This window comes from Corythoichthys intestinalis, chromosome 11 (genome assembly GCF_030265065.1).
Source record: "Corythoichthys intestinalis isolate RoL2023-P3 chromosome 11, ASM3026506v1, whole genome shotgun sequence".
Classification (NCBI taxonomy): domain Eukaryota; kingdom Metazoa; phylum Chordata; class Actinopteri; order Syngnathiformes; family Syngnathidae; genus Corythoichthys; species Corythoichthys intestinalis.
Window position 1 is genome coordinate 46,936,347 of NC_080405.1, and position 18,678 is coordinate 46,955,024.

Genomic DNA, 18,678 nt, shown 5'->3' on the forward strand with positions numbered 1-18,678 from the left:
GCTTTGAATCCTTACTCTGTATCGATCAACATCAAATGGCAAGCATAGAGTGATCATGTTTCACTGCCATTAACGGCAAGTGACGTCCAATCCGCTATGACTGGAAAGTTGGCAGCGCTCGAACATCACAATTCCGATCTTGTTTTAAAACTGATCCTGCCTTTCGATCTACTTTGAAACCCTTAATCTGTCTTGAAAGCCTAATTTGAAAATGTGAACAGCTAATTTTAGCTTGAAACTCTGTTTTAAAGTCCAAACGTGAAATCTTTATTTTAAAATTGTGCTTCAGTGTAGCCAAGTTGCATTTTCAGTTTTTTGTGGCATTAGTGTAGCGCTGCTCGATACGAGGACATAGACAAAAGGCTTTCAGTTAAATGGCTACTGCATTATGGATGCCCTGGTGAGTTATTCCATTAGCGACGACTTTTCCCTGGTTTGCTGAAGAGCGAAATGCTCCTGAGTGCAAAACACTCAGTCGCACCAGAACACCAACATGTCACCGGGGTAAAGGGAAGAAAACCAAATGTGCTAAGTATATTTAGAAACACAGCAAAGGCTGAGGACATGCAGGTCAGTAGTGAAAACCCCAATTCTGTGTTCAAACTTTACTTCAAAACAATATTTTGAAGTAGGATTCTCTCTCTTGAAACATGAATTGAAACCATCGTTCAAAACCCAAATTCTGATTTTGAAAAGTGCATCCCTTCGTCCATGCTCCTCAGTGGGTGAACAAGTGTGGCAAATTCACCAGTTCTTTGCCTTGACTGGTTCGGTAGGTGGAAATACCATCTCTACAAACGATTTCTGAGTCTCCTACGTTTCATCCTTTGGAGTAAAAGCAATTCTTTTTCGATTTCGATGAGCACTGACCCTATAAACAGTTGGTCTATCTCTGACATTAAAGAAACCAGGGAGTGCTATGTATGTGCATCCCTGCAGAAGCCCGCGAAACCACACAAAGAAAAGCATACACCCCCTGGTGGCTGGGCAGCACACTACAGCGCAATGCGTCACTTCTACGCAGAGCTTCAAATGCTCATCGACGGCATAGGGTCGATGCACAAGCTTCAACCTGTCTCGAAACTTTGAAATTTGAAACACTAAAACTCAAATCCCTACTTTGACACTTTACTTCAAACCCTTAATCTGGCTCAAACTGTCTTGAAACCTGCTCTGAGATCTAAATTTGAAACTGTAAGCTTTTCACCAAACCCTAACACTTGTTTGGATCCCTAAAACCGGTCTCAAACTCCAATTTCAAACCCTAACCGTGTCTTGAAATTCTAATTTGATAAACAAACCTAAAAATTAGGGCTGTCAAATTTATCGCGTTAACGGTAATTACTTTTTAAATTAATCACGTTAAAATATTTAACGCATACACGGCACGACCCTCTCATGCATTGCCGCAAATAGCCTACGATGGCGCCGAGGGAGCGTCACGTGAGTGGAGTAGATACAAGCATTCAATGGGCCTGTGTTTTTAATTGGCAAAAGGTTTAATTTAAAATCTCTCCCACAACAACTATAAATATCTGAGGGAAGCGACGTGGGGACGATGGACATGAGTTGATCTTTTTCTTAACACCCTGTATTGTACCCAACGCAGAGAAGATATAGCATTTGCAGCCACCACACACAGTCATGGTTGCACCACTTCCCATCATGCATTTGGGCAGAACAGTTAAGTCGCTACAGTATCATTTACTGAAAGCTAAAAAAAATACACTAGATGGCAGTATTTTGTCACAATATACTACAAACTCACATTTATCCTTTAAGAATTACAAGTCTTTCTATCCGTGGATCATTTTCACAGAATGTTAATAATGTTAATGCCATCTTGTGGATTCATTGTTACAATAAACAAATACAGTACTTATGTACAGTATGTTGAATGTTTATATCCGTCTTGTCTTATCTTTCCATTCCAACAATAATTTACAGAAAAATATGGCATATTTTAGAGATGGTTTGAATTGCGATTAAATTTTTAAACTGCGATTAACTCAATTTAAAATTTTAATCGTTTGACAGCCCTACTAAAAATATAATAAAAACAAAACAAGAACCATGTAAAAATTACAGTATATGTGCATATATGCAAACAGTCATGTGAAAAAATTAGGACACCCCATGAAATATTCAGTTTTTTATCAAGAAATGTTCACATATCAATGTCTGATCTTGTTTTCCTTTATCTCTGTTAAAGTGATTTAATTGCAGGTAAATAACAAAAAATAACATTGTTTTACTCATTTAACCAACTATATCAACAAAAATGCATATTCTAACTGAGGAAAAGGTTAGGACATCCTACCACCTAATGGCTGGTTTCTTGCATGTACAGCCCGTTTTAAGTCATCCCACAGCATCTCAATGGGATTAGGAGCTCGGCTTCGACTCAACCCTTCCAGGACTCTCCATTTCTTCCTTTTCAGCCAGTCCTTGGTTGATTTACTGGTATGTTTTGGGTCATTGTCATGTTGCAGGGTCCAGTATCGCTTCAGCTTTCATTTTTACACAGATGATCTCACATGTTCCTCAAGCACCCTCTGATACACGATAGAATTCATGGTGGATTCTATGATGGTGAGCTGGCCAGGTCCTGCTGTAGCAAAGCATCCTCAAACCATGACACTTCCACCTCAATGCTTCACAGTTGGTATGAGGTTGTTTTCCTGGAATGCTGTATTAGGTTTACGCCAAACATGTTCTTTGTTATGTTGTCCACATAATTCAATTTTAGATTAATCTGTCCAAAGCACATTGTTCCAGAAGTCCTGTTCTTTGTCTACATTCACTCAGACAAACTTTTTTGGCCTTCATATTTTTCTTGGAGAGCAAAGGTTTCCTCCTTGCACACCTCCCATGAAGTTTAAACTTGTGAAGACCCTTTCTGATTGTAGAGGCATGCACTTTCAAATCAACAGTAGCAAGAGCCTGCTGTAGGTCCCGTGATGACATTTGAGGGTTTTTGGAGACTTCTGTTAGCATCTTGCAGTCTGCTCTCGGGGTGAACTTGCTTGGACGGCCAGACCTGGGCATGTTGGCAGTTGTTTTGAATGTCCTCCACTTGTAAACTATTCTCCGGACAGTGGAATTGTTGATTTTATACTGCCAGCTACCGTAAGCAACAAAAAAACAGGAGTGCATCACCCTTCCCAAGATGATGATTTACTGTACGTCCAGTCGTGTTGCATTCAATCATCCTTGTGCTTTGAATTTCAATGAGACATCCAATCCATTTAAAGTGAGAGGGTTGGCAGTGAATGAACGAACCTTGTTTGAAACCCTACTTTTGGCTATAAACACTACGTTGAATTTACCCTTTTTCTGTTTTTAGACCCGAACACTTGATTGAATTTCTCATTTTAAACACAAACCCTGGCTTAAAACTTTGTAAAAACCATTCTAAATTTTTGCCATTTAAAGCCATTTTAAAACTGTCAACATTTTGAATAACTTACTCTGGCTTCACCCTCTAACCTGTTCTTGAAACCAGTACCCTTCTTTTGAAACCCTACTGTAGATTGAATTCCTAATAAAAGGTGACATGTAAGCCAAGAAATTTGTACCTGCGTCACAATCCATTATGCTCACCTACGCACTCACACAGAGTCTCAAACAGACCGTCAACTTTGCATAACATCTCCTTCAATTAGCATGCAGCGCATTAACGCTTCACTTGATGTATTAGCGGCGCGCGACATGTACTTGCCGCTGGTTTATAAGCCCAGATGCCAGCGACTCATCTTCTACACGCGTGCAGTGAATGTCAAGGGAGCTTCTTCTCCTCCTTATTCGTGTTTGTCCTCCATCAATTGCAATCATTTGCATTTGACTATTTGCTTGTTGTGAGGATGCCAGTACAACAATAGCCCGTCTGTTCAGGTAGAAATTGGAAAAACAATCATTTGCTCGTTTTGGACGCAGGTCTAGGCTTATTGCAAGATGTTCTTGTGAAGACTCATAGCACTGATTTTTTTCTTGAAAATGAACTTTTGGTATTGTACAGTTGTTATTTAAAAAATGTTTACTGTAATTTTCGGACTGTAAGCCACTACTTTTTTCCTTCATTTTGAATCCTGCGGCTTATAGTCCAGTGCGGATTATTTGTTGATTTATTTGGGTTAAAATTTAACACTTTATTTGACAGCAACGTCATAAGACCGTCATAATCATGACATGACACTATCATGGGCATTACTGAATGCTTATGGCAGATGTTATTAAGTGTCATCTGGCAAATTATGTCACTAACTCCATTTATGTCCAGCTCGGCTATTTTACATCAATTCAAAAGTGAGATAATTTGCCGGATAACACTAAATGACATCCGTTATAAACATTCATTAATGCTCATGACAGTCTCATGTCGGAAATTATGATTGTCCATTGACAGTCTTATGGCGCCACTGTCAAATAAAGTGTAACATGTTAATGTAGCAATTAATGAAACAACTGGAACAGTAACTAAAGAAATAATTAGAACAGAACATGAATTTTGATAGTTATTCACATCTGTAGTGCTGCAATGCATGCTAAGAGGCATGTTGAATAACAACAGTTTTGACAGCAGGTGGTATCAGAATTTGACTGTCTCCTCCAAGGGAACAGTGATGGCCAAATTAAGCTTCTTGAAGCAATGAAGCTTTGCAGCTAATTGGTTCAAAGCTTCATGGTGGCTCATTTGGTCTTAGACAGCCTTATGATGCCGCTGTCAAATAAAGTGTTACCGGTTAATATCTTTTGTAAATATCCCATAATACAGTGAGGATGGCTGCGGCTTATAGTCCAGTGCGGCTTATCTATGAACAAATGCGGTTTTCGTGTCAAATTTGGTGTGCGGCGGCTTATAGTCAGGTGCGCCTTATAGCGCAAAAATTACTATAATTGTTTTAATAATTGGTGGCACGGAGGACGAGTGGTTAGCATGTCTTCCACACAGTTCTGAGATTAAGGGTTCAATCCCGGGTTCCAGCCTTCCTGTGTGAAGTTTGCATGTTCTCCCCGCACCTGCCTGGGTTTTCTCTCTGGGACTCATCCCAAAAACATGCATGGTAGGCTGATTGAACACTCCAAATTGTCAGTAAGTATGAGTGTGTGCGTGAATGGTTGTTTGTTTCATTCTGCCTTGCGATTGGCTGGCAACCAATTCAGGGTGTACCCATAGGCGGAGTTTAGGGGCGGGGGGTGAAAAGAGTCATTGCATGAAATTGACTTTCTGATTGTATAATTAAGTTTTCCTGTAAAATATTGTCTAAAAAAGTTGTAAAGCAATTAAAAAAACAACAAAAATGAATAAAATGAACAAAACATTTTTTTATAATGGGTCAAAATTATTTTTCGAACAGCTCATGTGACTAGCACCTTAGACGGTCATTTGCTTTGCTTAGCCAAAACCACCCGAGGACTGAACAGGCAAGATGGATATACGTAACTTTTTCAAACCTAAGCTTTCAAAATCGACAACTACTGAACAAAACCCAAGGATTGAGAAAGTGGACCATGAAACACCAGGGAGCACCGCCAAAATGGTGAGTGGAGTTTCAATTTGCCCTACTAAAGACACTAATTGTATAACAGAGCCACATGACAGGTGTCTTGCCAATGTAGTTACCCCCGTCAAAAATTATATCCACTGGCCGCGGGAGCGCACACACACACTCATTAGCTATGAGATGTCGAATTGAACAATTAATTGAAGCTAGAAAAGAACAACAGTTATATATTTTGGACGTTGATGTTTATTATCTAAATTGTCCGTAGGTATGAGTGTGTGTGTGAATGGCTGTATGTCTCCATGTGCCCTGTGATTGGCTGGCAACCAGTTCAGGGTGTCCCCTGCCTACTGCCCGTAGTGAGCTGGGATAGGCTCCAGCACCTCCGCGACCCTCGTGAGGAAAAGCGGCATGGAAAATGAAGTAATGAATGAATAAGTGTTTATTAAACTGGAGTAACTCCACACAGGACTTGAATTACAGTAATAACACTTACAGGTCATTCTACAAGTAAAAAAGTAAAACATTGCCTTTTTTTACGTTCAGTATGTATGTTACGTTATACGACAGGAAAAAAAAAAGTTTTTATTTATTTATTTATTTATTTTTTTAATGGATGGGCCATGTTTTATAACGTCGTACATAACTACATTACCAAAACACGAAAATCAAGCAAACAGCGCATTGGCTCCGCCCAGGGGATACAATTTTTGACGGGGGTAACTACATTGGCACGACACCGGCTGGCATACCATATTCAATGGATGATGATCTTGGTGAAAAGTATAGCTGTCCTAAGCAGCATGCCTGATTTAGAATTTCCCTGAAGAATCATGGGAAACAAACAAAAAAAAAAACCCTCATTTTGAAGCTATTATTATGAATATTCTTGTAAGTTAATTTTATTGCTGACACTGCGTTTCAGGGTCATCAACATGATGAAAACTGATTTTCATTCAAAATTGTATTTTTCAATTATTTGCAAAATAAAACTTAACAAAAACAGCAATAACCCCAACCTCCATCTCCTATTTTTTATTTTCCCTTATTTCCTCACATACTAAATGCCAAATCTCAATTTTAACTACCTAAGAACATAGGATGTATATTAAAATTGAAATTATTATTACATTATTATTATTTTTTTTTTATAATAAAGATATCAGTAACATAAGTACAAATGACTTATATTATGCAGAGTGAAATGAAATATAGTTTGAACATTGACTTTTTGAAATCATAAGGAAATGGATAAATAGCCTAACATAAATGAACAAATATAAGTCCAAAGGGCACATTGACAGCTAAGATGTTCTGAACCTCCCCATCAGAGCAAATAAAACTAAATATGAGAAATAAGTCTCCTTAACTCTTTTGTTGATTTGATCCATTTTATGTTGCATTGCCCTTTTTTGTCGCGTCAATTTAACATTTGTTTTTTTTTTGCTGTTCCAGAAAACATGCACATTTGAACCAATCAGAGCTAAATATCTCTACTGATCCCATGTCAGTATGTCTGCCAATTGAACGGATAAATGAGTCCAGGCGTTTTGCTTTGCTGCGTGCATTTGCACATTGACGTGACTCATCATCGTTAGACTCAGATAACTGCAGCAGCTGGGGAAACCTCCATGCCGTCCGTGGAATAAAATAAATAATAAATATTGGTGGAAACGGATTCCACTACACAAGCACTTTATTATGCTTGTTGTTAACACTTGTGTATGTAAATCTGATGTTGGTAGATTGTTTTCTTCTTGGCATGTGTGGCAGCATAGCATTTCAATTTTTATTTTTTATTTTATTTTTTTACATTGTGTTTTGACAGTTGCAGTCATATTTTCGTAATCAAAGCACAGTGTACCGGAACTGCGTTCTGGCCCTGAATCTTATACCGGAACTGCGTTCCTGCCCACTTTCACCCCTGCATTTGACAGAAACTATGTCGCATTTTTGTCTCGTTGTGTTCTAGTCTCCCAAGCCATGTTTTTAGCTCGTCATTGTCAAGTCATCGTCATGAAAAAAATTGTTTGTCGATGAAATAATTCCATTATCGTCATTGTTGACGAAAAAACAACAATGTATACAACTTTACTATTAGGATTACTGATTCTTCTGACCAGGCCAAGACAGCCATTACTTTACATTTAAGCAAGTATGCATAAAATTCCGTATTTATTAAAAAAAATGAAGAAAAAAAATGATACAGTATATATATATATATATATATATATATATACTGTATGTATTAGGGCTGTCAAACGATTAAATTTTTTGAATCGAGTTAATTACAGCTTAAAAATTAATTAATCATAATTAATCACAATCGCAATTCAAACCATCTATAAAATATGCCATATTTTTTTGTAAATTATTGTTGGGATGGAAAGATAAGACACAAGATGGATATATACATTCAACATACGGTACATAAGGACTGTATTTGTTTATTATAACAATAAATCAACAAGATGGCATTAACATTATTAACATTCTATTAAAGCGATCCATGGATAGAAAGACTTTCAGTTCTTAAAAGATAAATGTTAGTACAAGTTATAGAAATATTATATTAAAACCCCTCTTAATGTTTTCGTTTTGATAAAATTTGTAAAATTAGGGGTTTGTCCAACACCGAAGGGTGCCGCCCTAAAGGGAGGGGGAAAGCAAGCTGGAGACACCCATGTGATTTTGGTTGGCTATGTGTGAGCATGTAGGTGGAACTAACTAAATACACGTGTGTAAGCAAGGGCACTTAGGTAAAGTGGTCAGAATGACCCAGACACTTCAGTTATGCAACGCTGCGGCCATGGAAAATGTCCTTGAATGGAAGATTGTCCTCAAAAGTCTAGACGAAAGTCCAGACGTAAGATGCTGAAGATGTCCTACAAGGTCTAGTTACGCAATGTTGCGGCCATGAAGCAAGGCAGTTGTCACTCCGACCCTTTTTAACACTTTGTAACACTTCAACATTATACCTAGTATAGCAAGCAATAATCATTTACTGGTTATATCAATAAGAAAAAATATGGCAATATGTAATATTTATGGTATATATGAGCACAAGCAAATATTCAATCAATCAAGCAAATATTCAATCAACCCTCGATAATTAACTCAACACCCTCTTAATGTTTTCGTTTTTATTAAAATTTGTAAAATTTTCAATCAAAAAATAAACTAGTTGCCCGCCATTGTTGATGTCAATAATTACTTATACAATGCTCATGGGTGCTGAAGCGTATAAAATCAGTCGCACCCAAGCACCAGCAGAGGGTGGCAAAACTCCATAAAACACAACAAGTGAGCGTTTCACTGTACTGTCATTTAAATCTGTCTGAGCGGGGCATCTGCGTTAATTGCGTCAAATATTTTAACGTGATTAATTAAAAAAAAATAATTAACGCCCGTTAACGCGATAATTTTGACAGCCCTAATATATATATTTTTAATCTTTTTTAAATGTGGTATCGGTACAGTATCGGAATCAGCCGATACCACACATTAGCTGTATCATGAGCCAATAAATGGTATCGGTGGACCACTACTAACAATGGTGGCAGGGTCTTTTCTATGATGATGCAATTTTTTTAAACACAGTTTTAATTGTTTAGTTGTATTACTTGAATCTCTCAAGATTGTTAAAATTGTTATTAAATATCTTTATGACCAAATATGTTAGAAAACACACAGGCTTCCATAAGGTGTCCTATTTTTTTCACATGACTCTGTCTGGGGCTTTGTTATTATCAGGGAATAATCCAACTCTTTTATTCCTCTCGCAGCATCCTGCTCAAGGACAGTTGGCCTGATCGGCTTCTCTCATCTACTTCTCATTGGTTACTCGCAGCCTTCATCCCTCCCTCTCTTTTTCCACGTGACTCGGTGAAAATCCCGCCGGTGGGGGTCTGCATGCGAGTGGAGGTGAGCTCGGCGTCTCCCTCCTCGCAATCGCACACGCGAGCGGTGCTCTGCCGAAGGGAGATCACAGAACCGAGCTGCTTCTCGGCGGGAGCTGTCCATCCACTACCACGCCACACGGACCCTTGCTCTTCTGCACTTTTACTGGGAATTACCATTTGGATTCTTGGAAGTGTTTCCTTGCACTACTTTTTTGAATTTTGCGTGTGGATTATTTCTTTCCCTGGATTCTCAACGAGTGGGAAAAGACAGGTAAAGCTTTTTTTTTTTTTGCTTATTTTTTATAGGCTCAGAAATTATCTTTAATCTGTGTGATTGATCTAAACAATGTGATGATAGTATTCTTTTTGCAACTGCAGCCTTGATTTATCAACTAGGTTACTTTCTGCCTGTGTCTGTGTGTGTGTGAGGGGTTGATGGTCGGATGGGGGCTATAATCCTTGAGTGACACCGTTTTGCCACTAGGAGTTAAGACTTTTGTTATTTTATCCGTTTTGGAGAGGGGGTTCTCCTGTTTGTTACAGCGTATTTGCATGTGTGTGTATGAGTGTTTTACGGGTCATTAGATTGTTTTGATGATGTTGCACGGTGCCACGTTTTGGGTGTGTTTTAATCATTGAAGCAGATGGTAGTTGAAGTGTGTGTGTGTGTGTGTGTCTGTGTGGAGTTTAAAGGAGATTAACTTCTCACGAACGATAACATAAACCCTACGGGAGCCTTACCAGGGTCACGCTGAATTATGTACAGTGGTGGCTTGAGATATGAGTGTAATTTTTTGTGACTGCGCTCGAAAATTGAATCAACATTTACTATTGAAATTAAATGCCAATAATCTGTTCTAGCACTTTCTAATATTGTATTTTGTTGAAAAACTTATTAGTGACTGAGACTGCCATCATCACTCCAACTCTGCAACCTGCATGGTTCATACCAGGCTAAACTTTATTCAGTGTTTATCATCCCCATTTGAAAGAGGATCTTTTTACGTCTTCACTTGAGGGAAAACAGGTGATAAAATTTCAGTAGAAATCTCCTTGGTTTAATTTGAGCAGGGGTGTGTACACTTTTTATATTCACTAAAGAACATGGGCAAAACAATCCGTCAGAGTGAACATATTATTTCGCGCCTGCTTTCTAGGACCCTGTGTTGTATTTCCATACACATCTGGCATTTGATAGTGCATGTCTGATATGATTCCAGCAGCGAGTAGCAATTGATGACCCCCAACCTCATCATTTCGGCCCTATTCCATCTGCCTCCCTCTCTTATGAAGAGCCCAGAAACGGCGTGGCAGTTCACCCATCCCTGACTTGGAAAACATGCCCTGTTCAGTCCATCTCTATTAAAGAGTTTTTGGCAATAACAATCTAACAATCCACTCAGAGTTGCGTCTCGCGGTGGACTGAGAACGGTCACGCTTCAGAAATTCGTTTGAAGACAAATAGACTCAGACTAGGATTGATCCTCACAAACAAGAGCGAGGAAATACGACTTAAAACATTAAAGTGGTTGAGAGATGCTTGTTAAAGGCGCAAGTCAAATATGCTTAAGAGTGGCACAGCTTCATTCCGCTTTGTTTATTTGCCTCTAGCAACAAATGTATTAAGACTACATGAGAGAAGACACACCGTGCATTCTTTTTACGATTTAAACAGTTGTCAGTTGTCTTCTAACATGCATGTGACTTTACTTGTCAAAATAACATGAGAATAACAATAGCCTCTGTGAAATGACTCTGTTTTGATGGGTGACTCGAGAACAAACTCAATAAACACAGCAAGTCTAATGGCAGATTGCAGTACCTTAACAAACCACAACTAACTGATATTCCTTTCAAACTGTACGCCACTAACCTATAATCTGGACACATTTTAATATGATTACAAACTAACAAAATGAGGCTTAAAAATACATGTCTAACATGATTGTAGGTGTATGATTAGACGTGCTGATTACCGGTTTCAAGGTATATCGTGCGGTATGAAAACGTCAAGGTTTCAAAACCGCAAACATTTTCCGTCATACTGTCCCTAAAGTATTAGCTATTTTTTATGTCCCAAAAATGCATGGAAAAATCCCTCGCTTGCAGCAGGCTCAATCCTCCCCCACCGGTTGTTGCTCAGTGTCAGTAAGTCAGCTGTGCTACACGATTTCAGGAGGAAGTAAAACTTCGGAACTTTTTCCACCATCGAAGAAAACGAAATCACTGGTATGGGAATACTTCGGCTACAGAAAAGTTACAGACGGCCGCGGCTTAGAGTAGGAGGGCCAACCGAGATGTAAAAACATGTTTGTGGAGAGGGACTGCCGAGGAGGCAATGCCTCCAATACACTTGCATTTATACTAGGCTGTCAAAATTATCGCGTTAACGGGCGGTAATTAATTTTTTAAATTAATCACGTTAAAATATTTGACGCAATTAACGCACATGCCCCGCTCAAACACATTAAAATGACAGCAGTGTCATGTCCACTTGTTACTTGTGTTTTTTGTCTCCCTCTGCTGGCGCTTTGGTGCGACTGATTTTAATCAGACGCAACAAGAGCATTGTGTAATTATTGACATCAACAATGGCGAGCTACTAGTTTATTTTTTGATTGAAAATTTTACAAATTTTATTAAAACGAAAACATTAAGTGGGGTTTTAATATAAAATTTCTATAACTTGTACTAACATTTCTCTTTTAAGAACTACAAGTCTTTCTATCCATGGATCGCTTTAACAGAATGTTAATGACATCTTGTTGATTTACTGTTATAATAAACAAATACAGTACTTATGTACAGTATGTTGAATGTATATATCAGTCTTGTGTCTTATCTTTCCATTCCAACAATAATTTACAGAAAAAATATTTGAATTGCGATTAATTACGATTAATTAATTTTTAAACTGTGATTAACTCGATTAAAAATTGTAATCGTTTGACAGCGCTAATTTATACAAAATTAAAGTTTTGGAAACGCTGTCATGAATGTTTCCCACCAGTTACGAGAGTTAACTCCAGCATGTTTTATTGTGTCTAGTGGTGGTAAAACATGTTTTTTTTTTCTCTCTGGAAACTTTGTTGAGAAAGAGCGCGTGTTCATAAGATAAACATGATACAAGCCATACACACGTGCTTTTTATGGAAAATAATTATTTTTGTTCTGATGGTAATAATGTTGAGCTGTGGCTGTGAGTTTAGGCTCACCTAAATGACTGCAATTATTTTAATTTTATTTAGAATATTTTGCCAAAATAACAGAGGGCTGCTGCGACACGTGACCGCTATCTCTCGCTATTTTGCCCGTTCTCCAATTTTCCCTACTCGCTTCCCTCTTTGTAACAGCTCCACAGTCTGAGTGTCTCTTAAGGGGACCGCGCATAGATAAGGACATTACAATACACAATGTATAGGTTGACGCTGAACCCTTCACACTAGGCTGCCGCTAATTTGAAACTGCCTTGGTGTGGCGGTGCGCCACAATCTTTAATTTGTAGGGGAAACTCTGCATTATACTTACCGTATGTTCCAATTTGTTCATATGTTTTTAAAAATAAAAATCCAGTTCAATGGAAAAAAGTTTTAATTTTTTTCCCTTAAACCTACTAGATATCTCAAAGTAATACATGTTAGAGCTGTAATTGCAATACCGTGAAACTGTGATATTTTGGCCTAAGGTTATCATAACGTCATTATATCATACCGGCATATGCCTACCTGTGACATTACATGTCAAAATAACACGAGAATAACAATAGCCTCTGTGAAATGACCGTGTTTTGATGGGTGACTGGAGAACCAACTCAATACACACAGCAAGTCTAATGGCAGATTCCAGGACCTTAACAAACCGCAACTAACTGATATCCCTTTCAAACTGTAACTAGACCACCAACCTATAATCCGGATACGTTTTAATGATAATGATTAAAAACTAACAAAATAAACCTTAAAAATACATGTCTAACAGATTATTGTAGGGGTTTGACAATATATCGAAATCTTGATATATCACGATGATTAGGGTTGGGCATCGTTTGAATTTGAACGGTTCTGTTTCCGATTCCACGTTTCAATTCCAGTTCCAAACGATTCTCGATTCCGATTCTTTTAATTGGCAGGGGAAATAAATTGCATAGTTTATATTAATTTCTTCTCGATTATTTTTAAAATTATATGAACTTTCAGTTAACTGAATTTCGGACAGGGCGATTTTTAACTTGCATATAAATATCAGTCTTTGTACTTGAATATGATGAAGTTTCTTTCCACAGGAGTGCACTTTCACAAAGATGTTTATTTTTCAAAAGCTCACAGATGAAACATTTACACATATTCTTTTGCCTATGTTTTAGAGTGTGTTATGCTGCAGGCATTTTTACATGTTAGTGAGCTCCCACTAACGGGCTAACCTGGTGCAGAATATCAAATAAACAAACATAAAAAAAAAAAAAAAAAACTTGTAAAACCCAGTCCAGATTAGCAGCGTGTACAGCAGAAATAGTTTTAGTTGATGATATCTGCCTTCTCAGGCAGTAAGCGTGAGTGTTCTGGGGTGTAGCTGAAGCTTGAACGTATAGCAGCTGGTGGCTTTTTCTCTCAGCAGAGTAGATAAATAAATGTAGTGAAGCACGTGGAAAAAAAACCTAATGATGCACGTTGATACGATGGAGTACTAGGGCCAAATTAATAACATTTTAAAATAGGACTACATGATTAGTCGTACTATTGCTACGAGAAAGTTGCAAATATTACGCAGGAGTAAGGTAGCTGTGAGCCGCTACGCACTTTATATACATGTACCCTAGCTGGGAGCTATGACAAAAGCATTAGTATAAATTCTTCTATTGATTATTATCTGATGATCTTTTAATACTGTTGATTTTAACGGAGGCTGCAATGCCGTACGTAAAGTATGCAGCTGCTTATATAGCTACATTAGCCAGACGTAATTATATGACTTATTCTCATATTGTTCCATCCATCCATCCATCCATCCATCCATCCATCCATCCATCCATCCATCCATCCATCCATCCATCCATCCATCCATCCATCCATCCATCCATCCATCCATCCATCCATCCATCCATCCATCCATCCATCCATCCATCCATCCATCCATCTACTGCTTAATCTGGGGTCGGGTTGCGGGGGCACCAGAAGACAGATGTAATTAATTGTTTTACTTATCTGGTTCTGACTGGTTAGAGGTCCGGTGCAGCGCGTCAAATACGCGGCACTCAGCTATGCATTACTCGGCACTAGTATTCCATGAAGCCGGAGGTGTTTAATCATATTGGTCGTGCAGGTACCTTTGCATGATATAGCTGTGTTACAAATGTTGCACTGAGCTGACAGGTCATTTTTCTTGGTGAAGTTGAGCCAAACTTTTGAGCGCTGCCACAGTGACTACGATTGAAGTCAAATTGCAGTGCACAAACAAACACTTCATGCGGCTTCTTCTTCGTGGTGTTCGGCAGCTTTTTTTACCAGTCGGCGGTCAGCGCATCGAAACTTGGAATCGAAATTTAAAAATTCGAACGGTTCCGGGATAACCGGAGTGTTAGTCCCGGATCCCATTGATGCTCAATACTCGATGCCCAACCCTAACAATGATCCAATAGGTTATCTATAAGCTTCCACCAAGAATCAAAAAGTAGTCTCAAAAAGTCATTGTTTAACATAGGAAGCAACAGGTTGCTATATCAATTTCCCACTAGAATAGTGTCCATATTAACTCATTGGCTGCCATTGACGGCTCTAGGTGTCCAATTAATTTTGACTAAGAGAGGGCAAATGAAAATTAGCTCTCTTTTTGTTTTGTTTTTTTCTAAATATGATGTATTCTGTTTTTGTGACTTATCAAACTATAAAACAAGACTCACAAAAGGCTAAATAATTGATTTACTGTTATGCAACTCAGAAATGCGCGCATGAAGCATTCTCAGTGTCAGGCCGAACATCAATCATTTTTTTTTCTTTTTATGGGTACAGAAGTCACTCCATGAATAGAGTAATCTTACTTTCTAGTACCATTGGTGTGTGAATGTGTGCGTGAAAGGGTAAATGTGTGCTAGTTTTTTTTTTTTTTTGCTTTTGACATTGTAACAATGTAGATAAATGGGCTATATCAGTACTGTCCACTAGTACTAAACAAGAAAAATTCGGTTCATCCTATGCATAATGTAATTTTATAAATGTAATAGTATAAATTCTTTTTATACCTGAATTTTACAGCCATTGTTAAATTGCATTGACCAGGGTTAAAGTGCATACGACAGGAGAAAAAAAGTCTAAAATAGGATTATTATGTGAATTAGGCTACGTTCATACTACAGGTCTTAATGCACGAATCCGATTTTTTCGTGTTTTTCATACTCGAGTGAGGCATTAATTTGACGGTCTGAACGTGACAAGTCGCATAGAACGGGACCATTTCAAATCCGATCTGGGTCACTTTCGTATGTGGTCTAAATCCGATCTGGACCACATTTTTCCAGACTGTCGCGGCGGTCTGTACTGTCCAGTCCCGCAAATCGGATTTAATGCAGCAATTACGTCATCAAATAGCGAGAGAGTCGTTACCGTAGCGATGCACCTGTGCGTTATTAGCGCCTAGCTTGCAGTGAACATGGCTTTTGGGGAAGGGCTGAGCTTGACAATAGTCATAAAAAATAAAAATGGGTTGAGGATAAGCCTGAGAATGCTCAGTTTTCTCTCTGTTCCAAGTGAGCAATATTTCAACATTGCCTCCACGGCCGAGAGTCGGGACAAACTGCCCGTATGTGTGTGTGACGTGCACGGACAGTGCGTGCATGCTATCGATCCATATAAACTTTGAATATAAGCCTAAACGGGGATTATTTATGTCTGTTATTTGTGTCCACCTTTTGAAAAGCAAAATATGATATCCCTGGAATGACTGATGACGTCTGTCATTTGTTTTGATGCTTCTGCGCATGCGGGTCTTCTTGCTTAGCGCGTGTCGGACTGCGAATTAGTGCGCATGCGTAATACTTGAACGGTCTCAATGGATAAAGGCAGTCTGAACGGGCATGCCAAAAAAACGGATATGACAAAAAATCGGATTCGTGCATTAAGACCTGTAGTATGAACGTAGCCTTAGAATCATATTTTGAGATAATTCGACTATATACAACAATTTAGCAAAGCGCAGATGACAAGAAAATAGTCTTTTAATCTGCCGGTTAGCCACGCCTACCATTATAAGGGTCTAGCATCCCCAACAGGTGGATGACGTCAGCAGAGTCACGATTTCATCTGATTTAGTATGCAGCCTATTGAGGGGGAATTATTCACAATGAGGAAAACGCAACAAAGAGAGCTGCAAAATGTCATTGTTTCAATCTCTCTACTCCAATATTTTTTACAGGATATTCTTTTTATCCATGTATTTTTCCCCAATAGCTAAATAAATGGCTTGAGAAGGACCAGTCAGCCCGTTGAGAGGGAATTATTCAGAACGAGGAAAACGCAACGAAGAGAGCTGCAAAATGTCATTGTTTCAGTCTCTCTACTTCAATATTTTTACAGGGTATTCTTTTCATCCAAGTATTTTTCCCCAATTGCTAAATAAATGGCAAGGTTATGACAAATAACAGTCTTGTGCTAAATGGAACATGACATAATAAAAATGCATTTATTCAGGACTACATGGCAAAATCACTCCATAATGGTCAATACTGTCGACTTCACCTTTAATGTCGCAGGTCCCGAACAATATTTTCTGCCACCTAAATCGGGCTTATGTCATTTCCCTTCCCCGGCTTCGGAGAATGTAAACAAACCAAGAGGCGTGACAGCTAGCCGACATGCTAACCCAAACAGAGTGATGTTTCAAAGTCTTCAAAGCGGAAAATCACACATAACAAGGCCGGATCATTTCACATGACGACTGGGTTGTTGATTGTCTTTGCCAATCGGTAAACCGCCCGGCGGAGAGCAATTTACAGCTCGTTCCCTGAGGAGGGCAGCTGCAGTTGTTGTGCACCTAATGTGCAGCTAATCTGTATGAGGAGAGCTTTTTACATGCCCATCAATGATCAAACGTAAGTAGTCGAGTATAGTGCTCGCCCGGCGGGGGGATGTGCGACAAGCCGCCGGTTGTCGACCGAGGGGACAAGGAGCATGTCAGCCACAAAATGCAAGCCACCTCCGTATTAAAATGATCCCAGTATTTGACATAATACAAAACATGATGTTTACTCACTTCCTCACAAGTCCCATGGTCCCACAGTAGTAGGACACACGCCTCGCCCTCATACAGCAAGATTTTTTTTGCAGCCGTTTGGCTGGCGTGATGCGAAAAATAAACGTATTAATCTGCAAAATCAGCTGAATCCTTAGTCCTTCTCATACAACAGTACGGCTGTATAGTGAAGAGGACTCTTTCTCAACTCGAGACTGTTGCTGGAAGTCACTCATTTTCATGTCATTCACTAGGTCCCCCTGTGTGGTTCTGGGATTCTGCGATGGCGCGGGATTCAAAAAACTAAATAAATATAGCGATCGCTTCCACACACATCCAAGCTGTCCGTTTCATTCAGGAGCATATAATACCACGTCACGTCACAGGCACTTTAAAAGCAAGAAAAGGTGGCAACACGGACTTTCAACTCCCTCCACAGATTTTCTATGGGGTTGAGATCTGGAGACTGGCTAGGCCACTCCAGGACCTTGAAATGCTTCTTATGAAGCCACTCCTTTGTTGCCCTGGCTGTGTGTTTGGGATCATTGTCATGCTGAAAGACCCAGCCACGTCTCATCTTCAATGCCCTTGCTGATGGAAGGAGATTTTCACTCGAAATCTCTGTATACATGGCCCCATTCATTTTTCCGTTACACAGATCAGTCGTCCTGGTCCCTTTGCAGAAAACAGCTCCAAAGCATTATGTTTCCACCCCCATGCTTCACAGTGGGTATGATGTTCTTCGGATGCAATTCAGTATTATTTCTCCTCCAAACACGAGAACCTGTGTTTCTACCAAAAAGTTATATCTTGGTTTCATCTGACCATTCTCCCAGTCCTCTTCTGGATCATCCAAATGCTCTCTAGCGAACCGCAGACGGGCCTGAACGTGTACTGGCTTCAGCAGGGGGACACGTCTGGCAGTGTAGGATTTGAGTCCCTGAAGGCGCATTGTGTTACTGATAGTAGTCTTTGTTACTGTGGTCCCAGCTCTCACTAGGTCCCCTGTGTGGTTCTGGGATTCTGCGATGGCGCGGGATTCAAAAAACTAA

General features: G+C 39.1%; 1 protein-coding gene across 1 annotated transcript in view; it reads left to right on the forward strand.

Annotated features, from left to right (window-relative positions):
• The first annotated feature begins 9,439 nt into the window (after positions 1 to 9,439).
• fstl5 (follistatin-like 5) overlaps positions 9,440 to 18,678 on the forward strand; it is a 323,171-nt gene continuing 313,932 nt past the window's right edge. The window contains exon 1 of the mRNA XM_057850040.1: positions 9,440 to 9,677. The gene's annotated coding sequence lies outside the window, so the exon portion shown is untranslated. The remainder of the gene's footprint in view (positions 9,678 to 18,678) is intronic.